Below are 17,441 nucleotides of genomic sequence, written 5' to 3' on the forward strand. Positions count from 1 at the left end.
GAAGTAGAACAGAGAATTCAAGAAACTAGTGCCATAGAGGGGAATGAAGCGACGACGAGAGAGAGAGAGGCCGCGCAGCAAATGGCGCACGCTATGATCTCTGCTGTCCAGAGGCCAACCACATCCACCCCTAATCGTCCCTTTATTCGTTCATCACTGCTAAAGGGCAAAGATATTTTAGAAGAAGAAAGCAGTAGATCGGAGGCTGATATTATCAACGATAGTGAAAATAAAATGATAATAATAAGTGAAGCAAGACTTGAAAAATTACATGAATCACGAATACCGAATTGTGGATGCAAAGTAATTTCGAGGATCCATTTGGCAAGGGATGACTTGAGACACTAGTAAAAAAGATATGTCCTAAAAAGATATGTCCGTCTCCAACAATTGTCGGATACAAACATTAGCATAATGATTAATTATTATGGCAGGGCAATCCACCGTAATATTGGTAAATCATGGATTGATATGAAGAAGGAAATAATGGCATCATCCAACCATATATTCAGTTCCAAAGAAAATCAACGTCATGGACTTTGTCCAAAAGGGGAAGATTCTTGGTGCTATTTTCAGCGCAGCATAGCAATGGGTAAAGAAAGAGAGAAAATAGAGTTCAAGAGATCTTCAACAGTTATCAATTTAGATGCTGAGAGTGAAAGGAAAATAAAGGCTGTGTATGAAGCCCTGTCTGAGAAAGAATTGCTTGAACGCTGCGTTCGCGGTCTTACTTACAAAACGCGAATGAAAGTTTTCATTCAAAATTTTGGAACACAGCACACAAGACTAAGCTTGCTGGAGCACAAAGATAAGCAATTAATTAATATTCCTATTCATAATAATTTTGCATTAATACTCAAAAATAAAAAATAAAACCATAAAATTAATGGTAACACAGTCTTTTACCTTTTTTTATGACCTAAAACTTTGAAGGCCCCGTTTCTCAAAACATAAGTTTTTTCACCTTCAAAATGTATCTCCTCCCTTAGTATTGGACCAATCTAAATGAAATTTCATATATAATATGGGGAAACATGGTAGATTGAAAAAAAGCCAGGGATTTTTAATATTTTGAGTTTCTGATTTTTGGCAATTTTTTTTCCTGGAATTTTTCCGGGAAAATTTCATAAAAAAAAAAAAATTCATATCTCGAAAAATAATTGAAAAATCAAAAATCCCGGCTTTATATCAAAGGTTCATATGTGTTTTATACGTGGTTCAAATCTCATCCCTTAAAACCAAAAAGCAGAGGAGGAGATGCATTTTGAAAATGGCCATTTTTGGCCGAAAAATGCTCTGGCGTCACAAAACCTAAGGTCACTGAACAAAAATTTTTTTCCCATAAGTTCCACACAATATCCTTTAACAAAACCCCTATATATCAACATCCTGTCGTTAAAAAAGTCGGAAACCGGCCGATCCCCTTAAGGGGGATTCGGCTGCAGACACTGCCTGCTCCGCTCCAGGGGGGACTAGCGGATCCTGCCCTCTGGGCTTGCAGTTCCCCATAATCCCCGGCACCCATTAGGGCTGGTTCTGGAACAGGCAGGGGAGCTGAAAAAGAAAACGGTTAGAGTCCACACTCCTATTACTATCCCTATCTTGGTTTAATTTTGTCATTAAATCAGCAAAAAGACTAGTCATACTTAGTGACAACCTATCTATTAATTTCTTGAACAATACTGACTCTAAATTCTCCCCCTCTTACCTAGGTTCTGCTACCCTATGCTTGTTCTTTGAAGCTAGAGCCTTTCTGTGTTTTAAATAGTTCTCCATCCGGTCCAATGACCAGTCCTTACACTCCTGACATCTCTGTTGGACTCCACACTGTACCTCCCTACAACTAATGCAACATGAATGTATGTCATGCTTTAGGGTGCTCATCCGCTTTTTGCAGGCAATACAAGACCGATGCACTGCCCCATCGCCGCTGCAGAGTTGTTCTGGGGGCGTAGCAGATGAAAAAGTCTTCGAAGGTACAGCTGGGGAAGTCTCTTTCTGAGGTGTGCCCATGGTTAGCAAAGTCCAACAACGTCTTAGTCAAGCCCAAAATCCAGCAGAGGTCCAAATTGTATCCAAAACATAATCCAAAATTTATCAACTGAAAATGCAGGCCAAAATCTGTGAGGTTCGGGCAAACAGACCAAATTTTCACTTGAGCTAGGATGCGTCCTAACACTTGAGCAAACAGGAAGCAATTGAAGGGAGCGCTCTGCCAGCCAGTTCTGGCAACACAATGGTAGTACAGGTAACTCAGTAGATGGAGTTTACCTGCAGCGTTGGTAGCACTGGCAGTTAAAAAATTACCCAGTTATAAGTAATTCTGTTAGGATATAGTTTAGGCTGGTCAGTGACCTGGGCTAATTCAGGTGGTGTATTGCAATATCAGTAATTAATAACACAGCCTAACTCTACCTAAACATGCCATAAGGCTATATAATCCAAGAATATTTCACCAAGTACGATGAAAATGTCAACCAAAAGAATGAATTCAAAACAAAGCTGGAGCTAACAACTGTAGCACAGCTATCAGCCGGCAGAAAACCAAGTGAAGCCATTTTTGCAAGTTGTTCCTCTCTTTCCCTGGAAGTGGCGTTGAAAGTGGGCAAGGTGTCACCAAGCCACTAGAAAATAGTGTGACCCACAACTTTCTATATTCTAGCTGCCGATTCTAAAAACTATTAGCTATGTAGTTATTTGGTAAGTTACTTAAATAAAATGCCATTTTCATACTAGTTATCAGCAGAATTCATTATCAGTGACAAGTGATTGTCAACAGGTCCATAGGGAGAGGGGGTTATTTGGGTATTTGCCATAAAAAGAAATAACATTGTCTGATAACCTTGAAAAGATACTACTAGTCTTTTTCTACAGCAATTTACTCCATAAATGAACAGTGGAATATTACCCAACATGGGCATGAAGCCCTTCACAAGATGCTTCTGTCACTCATTGTAATGTACTTGGATTTTCCCTGTAACGTAAAACAAGACTGCAACAAAGCAAGCTAGCTCAACACAATTCATAAACAGGGACCAAACACTAGGTGAGGGAAAAAAAAAAAAAAAAAGTGCCTGGTGACAGATTGAGTGAGGGGTAGGGATCCTCCCATAACCACTAATTAATTACCTTGTTAATAGGTTTACGACTGTCTCCGTATCACACTAAAAGTTATTCCTACATAAAAGGCAATAGTTTGTGTTTTGAGAGGAACAAGGTGACAAACATTTTCAACTTCAGCTACATTAGGAAGCGAGACATCTTCACCAAACAGTTGGCAAAAAATTGCTCAGGGACAACAGGTCAGTGAGGGTCTTCCTCCACTCACCTTCCTACTGTCTGTAATAAACTACCTTGTAACCAAGTTCCAATGAAAGTTCCAGCTTGCGTCGGGGAATAATCTACATGAAAAGTAGGTGGTATATATTCTTGTAGGAACAAATGATAGTCTACTGACATGTAAGTGGACAGTACCAAGCCAATTGCCTGCCTGAATCCAATTTCCAATTTACCCCTCATTGTATATGCACATTAACTAGTGCCATAAATACTCCTTGGGGTAGATCTAGGGTAACTATCCGTGGCGGCCCAGACTATGGCAGTTGCGGTTTTTCTACGCAGTTTTACCTACTGAACAAGAATTTTAAGTAATATTTATTCGGATGACTGCAATTAACGCCCAGGGGCCAGTACTAAACATGGCAAAATACATTGGACGCCCCAATTCCTAGTGGATGTCGTATCCGTGGTTACGTTTCTTGCAGGGTAATTCTAAAGAATAGTTTCCCCCCCCACGAACTGCAAGGAACGTAACCGCGGATACGACATCCACTAGAGATTGGGGCGTCCAATGTATTTCTCCGCTGGCCTCTGGGGGTTAATTACAGTCGTCCGAATATATATTACTTTAAATTCTTGTTCAGTAAGTAAAATAACATAGGAAAACGTCAATTGCCATAGTCTAGGCCACCGTGGATTGCTTCTGTAGAAATACCCTCCTTGGTAATATTTATTGCTATTATCACGGTTCAGTAAATAAATCCTATTCATATGGAACATACCACCAGGCGGCCACTGACTTGAAATTCAAGCTTTAAAAGAAGGCACAGGATATAGGTACGGCAGCCGGTATCCCGATCGTGGTAGATATTGGTACGGCAGTGAATTGTGCACCGTACAAATAATATAGTGCGGTGAGGGTACGTCAGATTCTGTCATTGGTGCCGTATTTGCGCTCTTGACTTGCTGTAGATACACGGCAGTTAGCTGTATCCGTTACCAGTTTGCTAATCATACTGTATTATGTAAACCAGAGTTCGGCTTTTAGGAGGGACAGTCACGCTTTTTGAACATCTGTCCCCCTTTTTTTGTTTGTTTAGCTTTTGTGAATTTTGTCCCGCTTTTTTTTGTACTACAAAAACAACAACTATCCCGATTTTAATGGAATAATGCTGAAAGTTTGGTTTAACTTTGCCATTTCACTACCTGGTAAATTCTATCGTCTTCTCCGACAGCTGCAATATACCTACCCAATGAAGTGAATTAAAAGAATATTGTAAAGTGTATAACGGCCCTTGCAACTGCCGATGTCGGGCAGAATAAAGGGCCGAGAAAGTCACCAAAGGTATGATGGTAGTGTGTATATTTTTTTTTATATATAATCCTCTTTGAATCTCCTCTTCGGAATTCTTTTCAGGGCCGATTCGATCGTTCGTGACCTACGTATATACCATGAATTACCCAAATTTTTTAAAGTTTGAGTCTTCATAGATGTCTATGGCTTTCTTCAGCTCGTTAAAGCCTGAAAACATGTTTTCGGCGAAAACTAATGTATTATTCCGCAGTTCATGCTGTTCCGTTACCATTTTTCTTGCTGTCACTGATATGCCCAAAGACTGTATATACTTCAGTATATAGTCTTTGGATATGCGTGAGGCAGTTAAACAAGGGTTCACGCACGCGTAATTCACTGCCGTACCAATATCTACCGAGATCGGGGGTGGTTAAGGCTGCCGTACCAATATCCAGTTCATTAAAAGAATATGGAGCTCATTAAGAAATATGAGAAGGTAGAGGGATAGCTATACATAAAGAGACCAAAACTAATTCAAATGAAAAAATAAATTAATACATTAATAACCTGATAAAAATGTATGGAAATTCAAGTTGAATAGCATTATGGCAGAATGTATTGCATAGTATTTGAACTTTTGAGGTTCCATATGCAGAAGATCCTCGGAGAGACTGTTCCGCAGTCCAATGGTGTGTGGAATAAAGGACCTCCGAAACTGAGAGGTTCTACAGCAAGGCACATTGGTTCTGCTAATCTGGTTGCTCTTGGCATGAAGAAGGGATCAGGGATCAATTGTGAATGCAAAGGATCTACCATAAAACCTGTCACATGCTTTAAAATTAGGGAAATTAATTCATACCTAGGTATATGTTAAAAAATAAACTGATCCTTTATCTACTACAAAACCTACATGGGCTAGTCTGTAAACTTACCTAGCTACCAGCTATCTCGATGAATATTCTTAGAGGCCTAGGACAGGCTAGGGTAGACTCCAAAATCTATTGAAAAACGTTGGTTCATGGCTCACATTATCTTGATTAATGATAGAACTTCCAATTCAGCCATACATCAACTAAGAACAATACGTAATCAGTCAGTTAGCTAATCACTAGTTTTACTGGGGGTATTCTCTCGAGTAATTGACGACACGGTTCCTCAGGTTCATACTACCTTAGTCAAAAAAGGCTCCACTAGCTTTTGCTATAAACAGCTGTAACATACAGCCTAAGTTGAACTATAGTTCAAGCAGGTTACTAGGCCTAGTCTCCTTGATACTGCGCATGTCTTTTAAAATGCACCTTGAAAGTTTCTGAATGATGTGCCCAGGCCTAGTATAGGCTAGGTATGCTAAAATTGGCGGCGACAACTCACCAAAAAAAAAAAAACGCCTCAAAGCTATTAACACCACAAGAAATTGCGAAGATAGGTTAGGTTTCCCATGACATTTCCTTTGGAAATTCTCGTAATTTTTTTTATTATTAGTGTCCAGTTCGTTACTGATTTTCACCAAAGACTTCCTCCCTGACCTAGGTAGTACTACTATGTTGGCTTCCTTCCTGTCTCCCTTGGCACTCTCCTAAATTAGCTTAAGTTAGATTTCATGGGCTTCGTTTCATATAACCGAATTCCCAGTTAAAGAATCCAGTAGTTATTATTAATGGTTCCTAGTCAGTCACCAAATGAATGTAAACTTCGTCACAGAACTAGGCCTATGTTGGGTGATCAGTCTACAGGCCTGCCAGGCCTCGTCTTGAATTCCCCCCAAAAGTAGCCTAGTTTACAGGTGCACAAAATCCAATTACTTGATATTACTTTCCATGTTCTTAAAATATCCAAAAATCTAAATAGCCCAATATTTAAATTCACTATTTTTTTAAATCCCAATCACTTCACAACCGAACTACCATTCACCGATTTACAAGTGTAACTTTCTTGCCTCTTATTTTATTGAGGCAAGTCTCACTTTCATTAGCAATGAGCACCGATGTTATTGAGGAAGAATAAGTCGAAATTTTAATATTCTTTTACGTAATTTTCTAATAATAAAAATTATTAAAAGTATTTAAATTGTCTTTGCAGCAGTTATTTATAAATCATATATCTAAGTACGGCTAAAATTGAGTTAAGAAGCTCGTTTGGATGTGGATAATTGCGTTTACGAATATGGAAGGTATCAGACCCGGTGGTGTCACTGTCAGTGTTTCAAAAGTGAAATATGTAAATATTGTGTGCCGCTTACATTTCAACGTTCTCGCGTAGATTTGAGTGTAAGTAGATGTTGAAGTTATTGTAAACATTGCAAAGGAATGCTTGGTAATTGTGGCTGCCTGAAACTAATTAAGGAAAAAAATGTTCACAGGACGAATTGTGGACTTCCTGCTTATGCTTGTCCCTCAGATGGATATGGTATTATTCACAAAGGGATATGAATATTATTTACTTAATATTAATACAAGGCTTGAGATAAGGTGTGCTCCGCCAATTTTAATCTTCGCCACACTACACTTGAAACTAGCCTACTTAATTATGTAGGAGTTTTTATGCTGTGATCATAAATACAGATCTCATGCCCAAATCAGTTACAAATTTATTGGCACGTTGATATTTACCGTCGTAGTTATGTTTTACCATTCATTCCTATGGTGCTGGTATGGGATACTGCTCTCCTGGGAGTTGTACTGGTATTAAAGTGGGGTAAAATACCGAATGACAGGCCTCTACGATATCGCGACCACCTCGAAAATCGGAAATTAATGGCCTTAATTTGTGACATGGCCGGGAGAAAAACTTCGAGAGGTAAGTAGAGGTCTGGAGGTGTTGCTTCAACAGACGCTGGCTCTTGACTAGTATGTCTATCCTAGGTTACAGGACGTGTTAAAGCAGGGGTGCCATTTCATTTTTCTTTAGGGGGGGGGATGGCAAAATTTTATTTGAGGCGCCCCCCCCCTCCAAAAAAGGGGGGATGGCGAGTGAAGCGAGCCTAACTAGCTGGGGAGTCCGGGGAGCCGTTGTAAGGCCCCGAGAAAATTTTTAGAAATTTTAACAAAATAGGAGCAATTTGGAGCCATTTGTAAAGGAAATTTGAAGAATTTTTACTCCTTAAAAAGTGCTGTGCATCAATTTTGAGATAATAAATATAGATGAAAAGGTAGTGAAATTTCTTAACAAATCAAGTTATAAATTATAGTGTTGGTTCTAGAATCTGCAATTTAACATGTTGCATTGAATGTAGCTCACTACTTACAGAAGGATTATTCAGGAAAACAAGTAAAAGTTGTTGTAACCAAGAAAATCTTAAGCTTGAGAAGATTACGTGTAGAGATAAAATGGTAACACAGATTTAACAAGGTTAATTCATCTAAGGAAATTTCAAAATAAACGTACTTATGCTTCATGTACTTCAAATATTATGTACTGCATTAGTGGATACTTCCTTGATCTTAATTTTGCAAAATTATTAACCGGTATGGCATAGTTAAGATTTTTACCAAGCTCCTTTCAGAGGCCATGAGAAGCAAGTCATTCAAACGTTCATTTTTCAAGGTAGTTCGTAGATACGTTTTCACTAAACTAAGTACAGAAAACAGTCGTTAACTGCTGGCAGTAGTTACTGGAAGGGTAATGAGAATTTTAAGTTTTAAGAATTTCTGAGTAGGCACATTCTAATGATTTGAGTTTATCATACATTTCAAACAAATTCTTAGGGTTTTCATTCTTAGATAGAAAGTGACTCTTTGCTACAGAAATTTGAGCATTTAGAAGGATTTCATCTATGTGTACATCCTTATAAAACTGTGTATGGTAGACAGTTTTTTATAATTTAAAAAGTCCTTAGAATTACAGTCAAATGCATTCATTGCAGCTGTCAGTGGCATATTATGGTGGATCTATTATCCATCCCAGAGAGAAATCTGTCTAATATGTCAAAATAGATTCTTTTGGATGAGATCTCAGGAGTAAGACTTGTATTGTCCTCACTCGCTCATACAGTTGAATCAGTTAACAAGTTTTTTTAAATTGGATGAGATCTTTTGGATCCTCTTGGGTCTGCTTACTTGACTGGAGTCTTTCAAGTTTGTATCAATCTCATATGCAGCAAAAAAAAAAAAAAATCATCCTTATCAAAGATATTAGCGAAACCTTCATCTGTTCTCAAGAGCTGTAGTTCTTTAATAGTTGACTGTATGAGAGAGCAAGATCAGATAGCAATAATTCCTCTGCTTGTGGCTGGTCTGACAAGCGATGGTGACTTTCAAGGTTCTGCAACTTGAAGGTTCACAACAAACTTGAAAGTCAGCAACTGTTTGTAGAGTCCACTTGCTTCAGCTGCAGCTTCTGAATCAGAACTCTCTTCAACTATGTGAAGCACTGCTAACAAACTTCCATAACGAAGCTTAACCTCTGGAACTGACCGGTAATAGTAAGACCATCTTGTTATACCAAGTCCTTCTAATGCCAAAACTTGCAGGTCTTCTGCTCTCTGCGCCTCTATGAAAAGTTGGTCCCTGGTATTACTGTTAGTTATAAATGTGTAACATATTTTATGGGTAACTTATATGTTATATATGTATTATTTATATTGTTCCAAACATGTTAAAAATAACTCATTTAAATTAATCCTTCTCTACATTTCAACCTTATTTATATTTTTTTGACACTGTTTTGTGAACAGTGCCCTTATCAATATACACACACACACACATATAGCTATTATACAGGCGGTCCCCGGGTTACGACGTTCCGAGGTTACGACGCTTTTTCTTAAATATTCAATGGAAAAATCCGTCCTGGGTTACGACGCTTGTTCCAAGGTTACGACGCTGACGCTTGCGACGCTCCGAGTTAACGACGCTTTTAAAAAACGCATACTATGATAAAAATCCTTTATAGTTTAGCACAGTATATTAATAAAAATAAGTTTCTGGTTAGATTACAAAAAAAATTTTGAGGTTATGATGATTTTCGACACTTTTTATGTCGTATTTTTCTATGTTTTTTAGTGACGCCTCATATGCGGAACTAGTTTCCGAGCGAATGAATACATACTAGCTTGCGGTGTGCAAAGTTTACATATAACAGTCCAAAAGCGCAAATAATGAAAAAATCATTGCTTGTTTCCAGTAATAATAACAAAACGAAGTTTCTGGTTAGATTACAACGCAAATTCCAAGTATCCAAAGAGAGACATTATCCAGTAATTTGATCAGAGAGAGAGAGAGAGAGAGAGAGAGGCGTCTTCCGACGCTCCGAGTTAAGGACAGAGAAGTGTTCGTTTCATTAAACGGCCTCTGACTCATGCCAGTAAATGTTTTGTTGATACTAATAATATAAGCCTATTTAAAGATACGTTTACTTTAATTAGTCTATATGATACGTAAATAGTAATCAACTGTTCTTGTAGCCCTCAAGATTTGGCAAATCGAATTATCCAAAGAGAGAACATTATCCAGTAACTGGAACCTTGACATACGAATTTAATTTGTTCCGTTACCATCGTCGTATATCAAAACAGTTGTATCTCAAAGCATTTTTTCCCATTAAAAATAATGTAATATGTTTGTTCCGACACGGCATACAAACCTTCGGTCCTTTTACAATAGGAAGGTACTAGCGGCAGCTGGATAGGTCGTAAGCTTTCGAACAAGGGGTTCGGTAGTTAACTGCTTGTCCGACAGGCGCGCGCGTGCTGAATGGGAGGTAAACAAATCAATTTTGCTTTCGGCCCTCACAGCGAGTGGACGTGTGTGTTCGACGCTCTCTGCCCGCTTCTCGTCGTTTGCTATCCCTTGGTTGTATGGTTGTGTTTGTGTTGAATGAACATTGTAAGTACAATCATTCCCTTTCTTTTTTCATCATTGTGATAATTAAGCTGATCAATTATGGAGTCTCCACGCCCCGCTACCCTCCGGAGATTGTGCCCGGGTACCGAAGGGCGTAAATGCGGTAAGTTCCGCTCCTTCCCAGAAATTGATCCCCATATTTTGTGCGCTCGGTGTCGGGGCCGCGAATGTACCCGAGCCGAGCCCTGTGAAGTATGTATGTCTTGGTTTGGAGGTGCAGTGGGGCTTGTATGAAGGTAGGAAGAAGCGAAGGCCTGCAAAGGAGTCGTCGGAAAGGTCTCCCGCGACTCCTTTGGTTACGGACACTTCGTCTTCTTTCCTGCCGCCCGCTCAGCTTCCACGTTTGGCGCCTTCCCCTTCGGGGGGGGTTTCTAGGTCCTTCTCCTCACCCGATCTGTCGAGTGTGGAGGAGGGCGCGAGATACCCCGACGTTGAGTTGTATTCTGGGTCCTCTATCCGTTCGTCTACATCGCAAGGACGGGTAGAGGATCCTGCTAATCACCCGACCTTTGCTTCCTCAGGTGCTGTTGCCGCGAAGGACGACCTCGGACAGGTGTGGGCATAGTTGGGTCTGCAGGACGTGCCGAGTGTCCAGGGGCTGCTCTATCATCTCGCTGGCTCTGTGGCGGTCACTCATGCTACGGTGACGACCACTACCACGACCCTGTCAACTCCTGGCTATGTTTCACCTCCTCACCTGGTGTACACCCCGCACGCGGTCTCTGTTACAACCAACTACATCGGTGCAGGGGCCAATCGCCGTACCACGGGGGAGTGTGATGCCGCCGGCTGGGTTTTGCCGTGCTGCCTTGACCGGACTTCGTGTGCCCGAAGAGCTCGCCCCTGGACCTCCCACCAGTACCTAGGATGTCTGTGCCGCTGGTCCGTCCACCATTGGTCCTGCCTGTACAACGCCTGCCGTACCCTATCGCCGTACCTGCCCAGCCGCTGTTTACGGACGTGATGTTGCCGACCACTGCTGCCGTTCCTGTATCTGTTCCTGCCGTCTCCACTGCTGTTCCTGTGATGCCTGCACCTGCTGACGTTGTTCCTGTTCGTGGCGCCGCTGCTCCCGATGCCGATCTGTTCGGACAGGTGCGTCCGGGCCCTGTTGCTTCGGCAACAGCAGCCCCGGCTCCGCCCTGGATGACAGATCTGACATCGGTCCTGAGGAAGCTGACGAAGAAGAAGAGGAAGAGGAGGAAGGGGTGTCGTCGTCGTCTTCATCGTCTTCTTCGTCGTCGTCTTCACCTGCCGCCTCTTCCCCTTCATCTTCTAAGGCTCCACAGCCTAAGAAGAAGAAGTCGCCTCTTCCCCCCCTAAGAAGTCTCCTTCGGGAGCTTCTAAGGGCCCGGTCTCGCTCCGGTGAGACGGGGGGTTCTTCCGCTGGTCCCACCCTGCTCCTTCGGGTGCAGGACCCGTCTCTTCTTCCGCAAGGAAGAAGACTACGGGGACCAGAGGGGTGCCGGCTAACACCGGCACTTCCTCGCCTGCTGTTAGTGGTTCGACCACGGCAGCAGGATCCGTCTCGGCCTCTCGTTCGCGAGAGGTACCGAGTGTATGGTCGCCTACCGGCGACCGTGCAGCTAGGAACCAGACCTCTGAGCCAGCTCAGCGTCAGGTTCACGGCACGGAGCGGAAGACTGGTGACAGCCACTCACGCGACTCTTACCAGACCAGCTCTCGCTCTCGCGGCGATCAGCTGGCTACCCGGGCTGACGTGACGGTCCACGACCGGCCACGGGCTGAGGCTGGAAGAGGTCCCCCGTTCGCCGGCACCAGCCACGCTGGTACCAGCGGACGTGACGGGCCGTGAGGATACGCACCGGTCTCACCGTGACAGTGGAGCTCGCCGGTCGCCTGACCGTCACTCTCACAGAGAGCGATCGGGTAACGGCAAACCAGCACCAGCTCTTCTGACACTCGAGACCGGGGCCGCCGTCCTCAGTCCAGCCGTTCTCCACAGCGAGACGGCTCGACCAGGCCTGCAGCTCGATCGCCACCGTGGGTTGACGATCGCCTGCAGTCCTCCAAGCACTGGTTCTACCAGCGAGCGAGGAGGAGCGTCAGGTCTGCCAATCCCATCCTACCTTCAACCTCCTCGGGTTACACCGGGAGGAGCGAGGTTATTGAGGAGTGATCGTGAGGGGTGCGCCCCTCAGGATCCCACCACGACGTCCTACGTACCAGGCACGGTTCTCGGACCGGCCAGGTCGTATGCACAAGTGGCTGGAGGAGACCAAGAGGGGTCTGTCGCTGTTCCCCCCCTCGAGGGGGGAGGGTCTCGGGAGCTGCTCCTGTTCGAGGGACTGGATGGTCCTACTCCACAGGATGCAGTCACTCCTGAGATTCAGAGGAACTTTGCCGAGGTAATTGCGCTGATTCGTCAGCACAACGACCTCGGGGAGGATCGCCGCTCCCACCATCCGAGCCCATGTCCCGGCTAGAGTCGTTCTGGGGCACCCGAAGAGGGAACCCAGACCGACGGTGGGTTTGCCGCGTTTCTGAGCTTGCCGACTTAGTGCTGGACCAGGTAGAATCTCTTGTCTCCGGGGCGCAAAGACGGTTCTCTCAAGTCTGGCAGGTCGAGCAAGCTGCTTCCACCTCCTCTGTTGCGACAGCGGCGTTTTTACGTGCCATCTGAGGACCCGATGACCGCCCAAAAACACAGGTGAACCCCGTAGTTAGCCAGGCTAACGCCGGGTGTGGTCTCTGCAGCAGCTCCTGTCCGAGAACCTATGGTTCTCGCAGCAAGAGGCACTCGGCCTGGAATCCACTGCCATGGCAGCTTTCCAGGCCGTCTCCTGGATAGATCTGTGGTCCCTCACAGTATCTAAGGTCGCAGCCAACTCCGGGGGGGGAATTTTCTCCCGAAGATGACTCTACCTTTAGGAGACTTTGCCAGTCGGGGGGAAGAGCCATCTCCTTCCTTGCCCACCAGACGGTAAACCTGTGGGCCAACCTGGTTCTCCGACGTAGGACGCTGTCCTTACTCGAGTTTCCAGGGCGGCTGGGCGTGAAGCGGCATTGGGACTCCGCAACGGACCTTTAACGGAGTTCCACGCCTCTCTTCCCAGGAGTAATGGTGGACGCTTGCGGTGGACAGACGGCGCACTGACAATACTGACCAGCTGGTTCACCAGGCAGTTTCGAAGGCTTCTGGGCAGCCTCGAACTGCGGCCAAGCCAAAGAGCTCGGCTAGCGCTTCCACGGAGGTGGCTAAGACTGTAGTCGCGTCGAAGCCCCGTGGAAATGACTGTCTTCTTCGACTTCTGCAAAGGGGAGATGGTAACCAGCCCTCCTCCAGCCCTCCTTCTCCCGAGGAGGCTCTGGGAAGAAGTCGAAGAAAGGGGGGAACGCTAGGGACGGCGTTCCCCCCTCACCTGCTGCCGGAAGTGGGGGGTGCCTGGCCAGCCATTGGGCAACTTGGCAGCGCTACGGCGCCGAGACCTGGATTGTAGATGTCCTTCGGGAGGGATATCTATTACCCTTCGAATCTCGGCCACCCCTCACCTCCAACCCGGTCCAACAGCAGTTGTACGTTCCAGGGTCATCGAAGGACGTAGCATTGAGACAGGAGATCAAGACCATGCTGAGCAAGAGAGCTGTTAGAAATCGTCACGGATCAGTCACCGGGCTTTTACAGTCGACTCTTCCTGGTGGAAAAGTCTACGGGAGGCTGGCGCCCGGTGATAGATCTCTCCCCCCTGAATCGGTTTGTTCGCCAGACCCGGTTCACGCTGGAGACGGCACGTTCCGTGCTCGACTCCATCAGGGAGAACGATTTCATGCTTTCAGTGGACTTGAAGGATGCGTATTTCCAAATACCCATTCATCATCCTCCAGAAAGTACCTCCGCTTCATCCTCGACGGGACGGCCTGTGTACCAATTCAGGGCACTTTGTTTCGGTCTCTCAACCGCCCCACAGGTGTTCACGCGAGGTGTTCACTCTGGTGTTCTGCTTGGGCCCATTCGCACGGGATACGTCTGATGAGGTATCTCGACGATTGGTTAGTCCTGGCGAGCTCCCGCTCGCAGTTGCTACAGGACAGGGATCGACTACTCGAGTTCTGTCACGATCTGGGGATCGTTGTGAACTTCGAGAAGTCCGATCTCGAGCCAAGCAGAGGATGAAGTACCTGGGTATGCTGATCGACACAGTAGCAGGGCGAGTCTTACCCCGCCAGACTCGTGGATCAGCAGATTCAGGGAGGCAGCCAACCAGTTCCTGTCTCGGCAGGAACAGGTAGCTCAGCGATGGCAAGTCGTGATCGGAACACCTGTCGTCACTCGAGAAGTTAGTCCCTCACGGGCGTCTTCACCTGCGGTCTCTCCAGTGGAGACTAAAGGAGAGTTGGTCACAGGCGACGGATCCCCCAAGCTTTCCAGTGTCACTGACACCGGAGGTTGAGGCAGGACCTAGCCTGGTGGCTGAACGACGGAACCTCTTAAGAGGAGTGCCTCTTCGCACTCCCCCCCCCGGACATGCAGCTGTTCTCAGACGCATCGACCGAGGGATGGGCGCACACCTGGAGGAGTTGCTGACTTCAGGAGTGTGGGACGAGAACGACAAGCACCTTCACATCAATGTACTGGAACTCAAGGCAGCGTTTCTCGCTCTTCAAGAGTTCCAGGACCGCTTGATGGGACACTCAGTGGTGTTGATGTGCGACAACACCACGGTAGTGGCCTACGTCAACAAACAGGGGGGCCTAGTGTGTCTCCCGTTGTACCAGTTGACTCGGCAGGTGCACGAGTGGGCCGAGGCACACTCAATAGAGCTGTCGCACGCTACGTTCCAGGGAAGAGGAATGTAGTAGCAGACACCTCAGCCGTCGGGATCAGGTGATAGGGACCGAATGGTCTCTACACCAGGACGTGGCAGAAAGGCTCTTCGACCTGTGGGGGCGACCAGTCGTGGATCTGTTTCGCCACCCGGCACAACAGAAACTTCAGGTTTTCTTCTCAGCCGTGCCGGACCCATGGGCAGCTGCAGAGGACGCTCTTCAACACCCGTGGGACAACCTCTTTGCCTATGCCTTCCCCCGTTCAAGCCTGATTCGCAAGGTGATCAGTCGAGCACTGGTCACCCCGAATCTCAGGATGATCCTGGTGGCTCCCAAATGGCCACAGGCCATTTGGTATCCGGACCTGCTGGCTCTTCTCGCAGGAGAACCGAGAGAGATTCCCCCTTGGCACAACCTTCTCGCCCACCACCACACGTCGAGCGGTACCACCAAGCAGTCCAGTCCCTACGACTTCACGGCTGGCTGTTTATTCCACCATCTCTTGCGAACGAGAGGCTTTTCTCGTAGCGCAGCAACAGAGATGGCTGGAAACGTCCGTCAGTCCTCTGCAGCTGTGTACCAGGGGAAGTGGGCCGTCTTCTGTGGTTGGTGTCGTAGACGGGGTCTATTTCCTCTCAGAGCCACTCTTCAGCAGGTAGCGGATTTCCTCGTGTTTCTTCGCCGAGAGAAGCTCCTCTCAGTCCCCACAGTCAAAGGATACAGAGCCGCCCTGGTGCTCGTCCTGAAACTGAGGGGGATTGGACATCTCGAACTCGTTGCGATCTCCTTGCTTATGAGGAGCTTCGAAAGGTCTTGCCCACCCAGGGAAACTCAGGCCCCCTGCGTGGGGATGTGACTCTCGTCCTTAGGAGTTTGACTCGAAGACCCTTCGAGCCACTCCGAGAGTTCGTCAGACAGGGATCTGACCCTCAAGACCCTCTTCTTGCTGGCCCGGGCATCGGCGAAGAGAGTAGGGGAACTTCATGGTCTTTCCTATGATGTACGACACTCCAGGGGATGGGGATCTGTGACGCTCGATTTCGTCCCGAACTTCGTTGCGAAGACTCAGAAACCGTCGATCCCTGACGACAGGTTCGAGTCTTTCACGATTCCCTCCCTAATGGACTTCACCGATAATGATGCGGATGAGATGCTGCTTTGTCCTGTGAGGGCGCTACGGCGCTATCTGAAGAAACTCGACACCTCAGCCTGAGTGTCGACGCCTCTTCGTTAGCACGGGGTACCAAGAAAGAAGTATCCGAAGAACACTCTTTCATTCTGGCTGCGTGAGGTCATCAGAGGGCGTATGAGGCTGATGGTAGTGACGACATCCGTACGTCCCGTCCGAGAGCTCACGAAGTCAGAAGTATTGGCCCCTCGTTGGCGTTTCGTAAGAACTTCTCCGTGGCGCAGGTCCTGAAGGCAGGTGGTCTGGTCTAACCAGATACCTTCACCTCCTTCTACCTTCGGGATATTGCCCACAGGTCCTTGGATATCTTTTCCTTGGGACCCGTGGTGGCTGCTCAACAAGTTGTTGTAGCTAACCGACCCTCGCAGGCTGAAAACAGCATCGAGTCCCTGGTGTGACTGTGTGGATTGGATGTGTGAGTGAGTGAGTGACTGGCTCCCTCTTCCCATCTTTTCCATCCCCCTCTACCTGTGGGTAGAGGGCCACGGTCGTCACTACGCTGAATGAGGACGAGATGCAGGTGAGCTATATGACAGAGCCCCATCCTATCCCTTTCACTAGGGATAGGAGCAGAATATCCACCACTTCCTCCTACAAGGGGGAAGTGGATGCCTACAAGAGTCAAACCCATGACCTTATATTTGCTCCTTTGTACAGGAACAAGTTCTTACATTGCTGGTACGAAGAGATACGCCTTGCCTCTCTCTTAGTACTCGGTCCAGAGGTCTGACCATTGATCCTGCGGTGCACACCCCGATCATCGGACAGAGGCTTGGATCCCTCCCTCGCTCTTACGACCAGGGAGACTTCCAAGGTTGGGCGAACACCAGTCTGTTCACAAAAGACTCAGATTCCTCCCACCAAGAAGTGAGTCTTCCTATTGTAAAAGGACCGAAGGTTTGTATGCCGTGTCGGAACAAATGACAATTTGTCTAAATTGCATTTTTCCTAACTATACAAACCTGAGGTCCTTTTACACATAGCCCCACCTCATGCCACCCCTCACTCTGCAGTTTTTGCTTGGGCCAAAGCAAAAGTGATTTGTTTACCT

General features: G+C 46.2%; 1 protein-coding gene and 1 long non-coding RNA gene across 6 annotated transcripts in view; one reads left to right on the forward strand and one right to left on the reverse strand.

Annotated features, from left to right (window-relative positions):
* The window catches only part of LOC135215601 (alkylglycerol monooxygenase-like), a 792,850-nt gene extending 786,300 nt beyond the window's left edge, over positions 1 to 6,550 (reverse strand). For all 4 annotated transcript variants that reach the window (XM_064250496.1, XM_064250495.1, XM_064250493.1 and 1 more), the window contains exon 1: positions 5,506 to 6,550. The gene's annotated coding sequence lies outside the window, so the exon portion shown is untranslated. The remainder of the gene's footprint in view (positions 1 to 5,505) is intronic.
* Positions 6,551 to 6,707: 157 nt separating this feature from the next.
* Positions 6,708 to 17,441, forward strand: part of LOC135215603 (uncharacterized) — a 585,258-nt gene continuing 574,524 nt past the window's right edge. The window contains exon 1 of one of the 2 annotated variants that reach the window (XR_010314739.1): positions 6,708 to 6,840. This is a non-coding gene — a long non-coding RNA (uncharacterized LOC135215603). The remainder of the gene's footprint in view (positions 6,841 to 17,441) is intronic. The other variant, XR_010314740.1, reaches the window with a different exon arrangement.

Source organism: Macrobrachium nipponense, chromosome 5 (assembly GCF_015104395.2).
Source record: "Macrobrachium nipponense isolate FS-2020 chromosome 5, ASM1510439v2, whole genome shotgun sequence".
Lineage (NCBI taxonomy): Eukaryota > Metazoa > Arthropoda > Malacostraca > Decapoda > Palaemonidae > Macrobrachium > Macrobrachium nipponense.